Raw genomic sequence first — 8589 nt, forward strand, 5'->3', positions numbered from 1 at the left:
TATCTGGGCTATGTGGGCTAAATCATATGGGTCCCACATGGAACTTGGGTGCAGAATCCGGAGGTTTCCTCAAGGATTGCACATATGGTACCCATATAGATCTGCATATGGGCACCATATGGGTCCCTTATGGGCTTGTTACCTGGGTAGCTAAATTAACCAGCTGCGTGTATTCCTTTGTGAAAATGAGTACCGCGGCGTACTCATTTTCACAAAGCATTTGCATCCCCTCTTGGAAAGAGGGAACTTCGAAATAATTGTCTCCATATCTTCGCTAATTAATCACCGTAATTTAGCTTATACTTATGCATGGAGGGAGCACTTAAAAATATGTACAATAATCATTTCACTACCCGACAAACCCCGAACTTTATTCATGCATTACATACATAGTTTCATCTTGCTGTACTCCAACATCACTGGCGCATGGTAACAACCAACTGGCAGACCATTTCTGGTCACACATTACTCTCCATAACGCAGTACCCCCTAGTTCCGTGTCCTCTGGGTTGGGTTAACAGTGGCATTACAATTAAACGTTCAGGTTTATTGTAAAATCGAGGATTAATTATTTTTCCAGGTGGAGGATCTAGTGGATTAGGCTTCGCGATATCCTTAACAAACTCAGAACATTCAAAGAAATTTACAGCATTAATAAAGATATTGTGCATGACGTTAGCCTGCATTAGAGTATAATCCCCACAAAACTCTAAGGTAATAAAGAAGCAAGATAACAACTGTTACTGAAATCATTCCAAAATTAAACTGTGGACAGTAGCAACCAGCAAAGAGCATTTTGCAATTACCAACAGAAGTAGAAAAAAATATTCACGAGGAATGGCATCACGTACAATGAATGGACCTAAGTTCAGTACTAATGCAATAGATTAAAAAAAATAATAATATTTCAATCGAATTTTAGATATTGGCCTACACTTAACATAAAACCGTATTTAACCATATTTTACTAATTATTACAATGGGTGTACAAGGAGACGTTATTCATCTCACTACGGGAAAATGTCATAGGCCTTTCTGTATAAATATTATATTTATACGTATTATGTAAATATCATATTGTATTCAAATTTTGAATAAATCGTTATACACAAGAAAGAACAATAATACTGTATCGTGTTTAAAATATATTTTTACATAATTGTACAAAAAGCAGCAGGCCAACCAGCAGGTGACAAAGAAAACTATATCTGCGTAATTTAAATGATTAATTATTAGTCCACCATATAGAGAACCACACCGTGAATCACATCGAATGATGTTAACAACACTAGTTTTGTATGAGAAATACCCAACGAAAAGAGAATGTTAGTCAAGAAATACTGGACAGCTGTAAACGACTCGATAAAACTAAATCTGATTAAATTTCTGTTGATAAAACTTATTGAATTATATAAATGAAATATATGTGGTAGTAATAATATGCAATCTACAGAGTTGTTGGTAGATTGCATATGTGGTAGTAATAATATGCAATCTACCAACAACTCTGTATCCGCTAGGTAACGAGAATTATCTATTAATGTATATAATGTTTATCATTCTAATAGAAATTTAATCTTTAAACATATTTGAAATATTACCAAAATCTCTGCAGCTGGCCCAGACGGCGCGCGTTTCGGCCAACCACATTTCGTACAGTTTAAACACAAATCTTTCTGATATTCTAGCGAAAAACACCTTCACTAATTATGGTGTTGTTCCAGAAAATTTGTATGATGGTGGTATTGTACCAATTCTATAAAAAAGAAAAAATATTTCGATCCATCCAAGCCAAAAATTATCGTCCAAATATGGTCACAAAATATAATTTCCAAACTGTTTAAACTTGGATTCTTATAATCATGTACTAATGTGCAGAGGTATTTGCATTTGTGAAGTGAAGCAAGAAAATCGGTTAAAAAAACAAGAAATGTCGTAGAGGTACATGACAATGTGAGTAATCGGCCTCATTGATTTTTAATTTATTCTAAAAAGACTTGGGAAATGGGCTAATACTCTCGAATGTGGTTTTGCTATTACAAACTCAACTCCTAATACCTTCTGTTATTCCGATGATCTACTTCCAAGCCTAACTACTACCGTACTCGCGCGAATAAGCGCCCCGTTTGAATAAGCGCCCCTAATTTGAATAAACTTCCCCTCAATAACCCAATCAATCCTGGGACTGTGGATGTTGGCATGATTTGAGGTGTGGAGTGGAATCACATTCTCCTTTAGTCAATATCAAAGTGAGGATATTTATCTTTGACAGAATGATGAGAGCTCCCTGGACAGACGTATTTCCAACTTTCTTCTTCTTTCATTTGTCTATAGCCTAGTCCTACTACTCCTTTTCCGAAAATTTGCACCTTTAACACATTCTCATCTAAGTTTTCAAGAAAACCGGCAATGATCATGCCGTCCTGCTATTCTCAATCGACCGATGGCGAACAGCTAACCACCACCACTAATTTCATCTGCTATTCTGCTGTTATGTAATACTGTACTCACAACATTCTTGTCATGACAAGCCATGCTCTCTGGACGATTATCTTTTCCGCCGCAGCACCATTCGTAATTTGCGGTTTCCTGATGTCTTATTTAATCGTTTTTCATTCAAAATGTGCCTCTTGGATTTAATAAGTTCTCATAAGAACCCCTCGATTTGCATCTATTTCCATAAGCGCCCCCTCAATTTTCACTCTGTTTTTATAAACGCCCCGTTTGAATAAGCGCCCCTCAAAAAGTGCAAAAATATGTTAAGCGCCCGGGCGCTTATTCGCGCGAGTACGGTACTTGGCTTAAAAAGTTAATCGACTTTGGTATTATATCTTCTCATGGATTATGATTCAGTCCTGCAAAACCACTTTTACGTATTTGAAAAAAAAAAAACTTTCCCGATTCCTTTGACTTCTTAACGAGTGTAAACTTAGTGTCACTGGATAATTGTCATACCCTGGTGTTATTCTCTCGGATGATCTAAAGTCATCACAGCATGGTCAAGAAAAGGAGATAGAAAGTGCCAAAATGCATTGTTTTCTCTTCAGAGTATTGGCAAGTGTAAAAATGGTACTTCAACAGACGTTAAATTTGACGTCTGGGAGTCTGTTATGGTCCCTAAATTAGTCTAGGCCTATGGGTGTTAGTGTGTAAATATAAATGAACATATTCCAAAGATTGCATGGAATCTATTCGAAGAAAATTATAAAACCATCATTATATTTACATGAATATTGTAAAACAATTCCACTTCTTCCTAGCTTGAACGTCTCCAAAATCTGCTGAAAATAAAACTAGAATTGTTTTATAATTGCAACAAATCAACATTAATCATGCGTATAATAAGCATGTGCGTATTCATGCAACATGTTATTCGAAACTTTTTTTAATGTAAAAATTTATAATTAACTTGCTTGGACAGTAATTTTTCACCTTAAATTGTTGTACAAGATACAGCAACGCATTCGTAAGCGGTGCAAACAAACACCACTATATCTTTGTAATTCAAATGAATAGATATTATTATTAGTCCACCGTAGAGACCCAAACCGTGAATATCATCGATTAATGTTAATAACATTTATGTGGGTATTATACAAAACAGTGAAAGTATTTCACCTTTTCCACCCCAATTACAATCTCTAAAAGCGCTAAGGAGCACCCAACAAAAATATAGAGAAACTTATTTAAGATATTCTGGACAGCTGTTAATGACTGTAAACCACTAGATAAACGTAACCCTGATTTAATTTAGTAACATTCGAAAGTTCATGTCTTGGAATGGGTTTCCTAAACAATTAGTTGGCAAACTGTTGTATAAATATTTCAATGACTTACATAGGCCGAATGTAGATAATGATGACACTATAGACAAAATATGGGTACACGTACCGTATATTGGTAGACACGGAGAAATTCTTCTCCGCAGAATGATGAGTAAAGTTAAAAGGAATCTAACAAAGGATGTGAAATTTATTACTCTATGGAAGACCAAGAAAATTTCTTACTTCACTTCGACTAAAGATATGACTCCCAATGAGTATAGAAGTTCTGTAGTGTACCATTTTCAATGTCCTGGATGTAACCTTGATTACATTGGTAAAACTGATAGATGTCTTATTACCAGAATCATGCTACTTTATCTAGCAGTGTAGTTCATAATCATATTCAAACCTGTGATAATTTTAATTACATATTAGGACTCCATAATTTACCTAACACACTTGATGACGACTCTATAACAAACTTTAAATCTTTAATTTATTCTAATACTAAAATAATTGATAGTTCTTCTAATTGGCCCCACTTGTTATTTAAAGAAGCGCTTGCTATTCACCGGCATAAGCCTTTACTTAATTGTGGTATCAGAGCTTCTAGAGAATTAAAACTGTTTATTTAATTATGACTACACACTTTAATACTTGACCAATCACATTTGCTGCTTATTATCATCTTATGACTCATTAATTGTGTTTGCATATTGTAGCATTTTTGGTAATTACTCTGTAAACATTTTTTATTCCTGATGATGACTTAATAAAGTCGAAACGTTGAGTTAATATAGCCTCACTTTCTCTATTTGGAGTCACTTTTGTTTTATTTTATTTGAACATAGTCAGTGCACCTTCTGGTTTTTGGAAAGAGCCCCGCAACACTGAGCCTGATGTCCACACAGCGACGACTAATTACCAGAAACGCTACCGGAAACTCAAGAAAACTAAGCTTGACTTGAAATTCCTTATTGAATGCCGGGATAACAACATCTATCCCAAGATCTTCCGTTGGAAGAATTTGAAATCTACACGGAAGAACCTACGCAGCAAATACCACAGAAGTCTGCTACGTGATGAGATACGTAACAAACATGCCGTGATGAAGGTAATCACCGATAATCTAACTAAGGCTGAAGATGCCCTCCTCAAATCTACTACTTGGATAAGAGGACTAGTCTTGAAAGATATAGTTCACAATTTTGTACACAAAGAGATGGTAAAAGTGTCACTCAGACATGAAAAGAAAATCAAGAATTTGTTCCGTGAGTTTGCTATACTGAATGGTACTGCTGAAAACCCGAATGCCATTATTACAAAATTAACAGACCAAGAACTTACCAAGGAAGAAAAATCTGTGTTAACTTTTGGACTTAAGCATGGACTTGCAACAAGACCCAAAGAGTCTGATATCATTATATATGCTGAGTCCATTTATGATCAACTCGAATCTGCTAATGCCCTACCTACATCTTTTATCAAACTTGAAAAGGTTAAAAACGCGTTACGGGCGTTTGCATTTAATATTCTGGACTTTGATTGTAAGCAAATGCATACTGACTCGAGACGCATCAGAATACTTAAGAACATAAGAGATAGAATTTTCATACTAAAACCTAACAAAGGAAACGGTGTGGTACTAATGAATAAACTGGACTACACTCGAGTACTTTATGATCCAAGAACTTACCAAGGAAGAAAAATCTGTGTTAACTTTTGGACTTAAGCATGGCCTTGCAACAAGACCCAAAGAGTCTGATATCATTATATATACTGAGTCCATTTATGATCAACTCGAATCTGCTAATGCCCTACCTACATCTTTTATCAAACTTGAAAAGGTTAAAAACGCGTTACGGGCATTTGCATTTAATATTCTGGACTTTAATTTTAAGCAAATGCATACTGACTCGAGACGCATCAGAATACTTAAGAACATAAGAGATAGAATTTTCATACTAAAACCTGACAAAGGAAACGGTGTGGTACTAATGAATAAACTGAACTACACTCGAGTACTTTATGATCCAAGAACTTACCAAGGAAGAAAAATCTGTGTTAACTTTTGGACTTAAGCATGGCCTTGCAACAAGACCCAAAGAATCTGATATCATTATATATACTGAGTCCATTTATGATCAACTCAAATCTGCTAATGCCCTACCTACATCTTTTATCAAACTTAAGGTTAAAAACGCGTTACGGGCATTTGCATTTAATATTCTGGACTTTAATTTTAAGCAAATGCATACTGACTCAAGACGCATCAGAATATTTAAGAACATAAGAGATAGAATTTTCATACTAAAACTGATTGTGATCTATTCAGTGATCCTCAAAAGTCGATTCGTTGACAACACACTGGTTCTAGCCAAGCCCTCCGACTTCTTGACTCCCTTAATTCATTTCACCCATTACTTCAGTTTACAATTGAAACTTTTGATGACACCAATAATGTCCACTTTCTTGACTTAAGCTTTAATTATCATAATGAAATTTGTATTTATAGAAAGAAAACTCAGTATGTTAATTTTGACAGTTTTGTACCTTTCAGCCATAAGGTATCTTGGATAAGAAGTCTAGTTTCTAGAGCTAAGAAAATTTGTAACTCAGTCACTTGTTCTAACAAAGAAAATAGCAACATTCGAAAGTTCATGTCTTGGAATGGGTTTCCTAAATAATTAGTTGGCAAACTGTTGTACAAATATTTCAATGACTTACATAGGCCGAATGTAGATAATGATGACACTATAGACAAAATATGGGTACACGTACCGTATATTGGTAGACACGGAGAAATTCTTCTCCACAGAATGATGAGTAAAGTTAAAAGGAATCTAAAAAGGATTTGAAATTTATTACTCTATGGAAGACCAAGAAAATTTCTTACTTCACTTCGACTAAAGATATGACTCCCAATGAGTATAGAAGTTCTGTAGTGTACCGTACCATTTTCAATGTCCTGGATGTAACCTTGATTACATTGGTAAAACTGATAGATGTCTTATTACCAGAATCCATGAACATGCTACTTTATCTAGCAGTGTAGTTCATAAACATGTTCAAACCTGTGATAATTTTAATTACATATTAGGACTCCATAATTTACCTAACACACTTGATGACGACTCTATAACAAACTTTAAATCTTTAATTTATTCTAATACTAAAATAATTGATAGTTCTTCTAATTGGTCCCACTTGTTATTTAAAGAAGCGCTTGCTATTCACCGGCATAAGCCTTTACTTAATTGTGGTATCAGAGCTTCTAGAGAATTAAAACTGTTTATTTAATTATGACTACACACTTTACTACTGGACCAATCACATTTGCTGCTTATTTAACATCTTATGACTCATTAATTGAATTTGCATATTGTAGCATTTTTGGTAATTACTCTGTAAACATTTTTTATTCCTGATGATGACTTAATAAAGTCGAAACGTTGAGTAAATATGGCCTCACTTTCTGTATTTGGAGTCACTTTTGTTTTATAATAAATTTATTCGTTAAACTTATTTGCAATATTAGCAAAAACTCTGCAACTGACACAGACATTTTGTACAGTGTTAACATAGATCTCTCTGATATTCTTGTCAAAGACACCTTCACTAATTATGGTGTTGTTCCAGACAATTTTATGATGGTGCTATTGTACTTGTACTAAAAAAAGAGAAAAAAATGTTGATCCATCCCAGCCAAACATTATCGTCCAATTATGATCTCTAACACAATTTCCAAACTTGTTAAACTTGGATTCTTAGAATCATGTTACGATTCATGATGTAATATATTATAGCATTAACCAATATAACAGTGTTAATAATAATATACTAATCTAAATGTTAATATTAAGTGAAACAAGAAAATCGGTAGAGAAATCAACAAATTTCATAGAGGTACATGACAGTGTGAATAGTCGTCCTTATTAAATTTTAATTTTTTCTACAAATATATGGCAAATGGGCTAGATTCTCTCGAATGTGGTGTTGCTATTGCAATCTCAACTCTCAATGCTTTATGTTATTCTGATAATTTATTTCTTTTTACCCTAACTACTACTGACCTTCAAAATTGTATCGACTTTGTTATTATATCTGCTCAAACATTATGTTTCAATCATAGCAAAACGACTTGTACCTATTTGGAGAAAAACACACCTTATTCTGATCCCACTTGGTGCATTATAAATGAGTGTAAACTGACATACCTAGGCGTTTTTCTCTCAGATAATCTAAAGTCATCAAGTTAAGAAAATGGTTAGTAAGTGCCAAAATGCATTCTTTTCTCTTCAGAGTATTGGCAAGTGTAAAAAGGGTACATCAGTAGATGTTAAATTTCACGTCTGAGAATCGGTTATGGTCCCTAAATTAGTCTATGGGTGTCGGTGTGTAAAAATCAAATGAACACACACTGCAAAAATTGGAATCTACTCAAGAAAAGCTTATGAAAGCATCATTAGGTTTTACATAAATATTACAAAAAAATCTCAATTCCTCATAGGTTGTAGTCTTTAAAAGTCGCTTAAATTTAAACTGGATGAGTTTTATAATTGCAACATATCAACATGAATCATGCGTATATACTGTAATAAGTGTTCGTATGCATGCACATACATGTTATTTGGAATCCCTCATGATCACTTTAATGTTGATTTGTGAACGTTATTCAATATTGTTTAATGTGAAAATTGATAATTAACGTGTTTGTATATTTTACCTCAAATTATTGTATTGTAACATACTTTCGTATATTATTACTATCAAGTATTGTATTGCAACGTGTGTTCTGTTTTCTTCTGGTTTGAAAGTATTTTTA

This window comes from Anneissia japonica, unplaced genomic scaffold, assembly GCF_011630105.1.
Source record: "Anneissia japonica isolate Jap-2015-1 unplaced genomic scaffold, ASM1163010v1 scaffold288033_len957474_cov176, whole genome shotgun sequence".
Lineage (NCBI taxonomy): Eukaryota > Metazoa > Echinodermata > Crinoidea > Comatulida > Comatulidae > Anneissia > Anneissia japonica.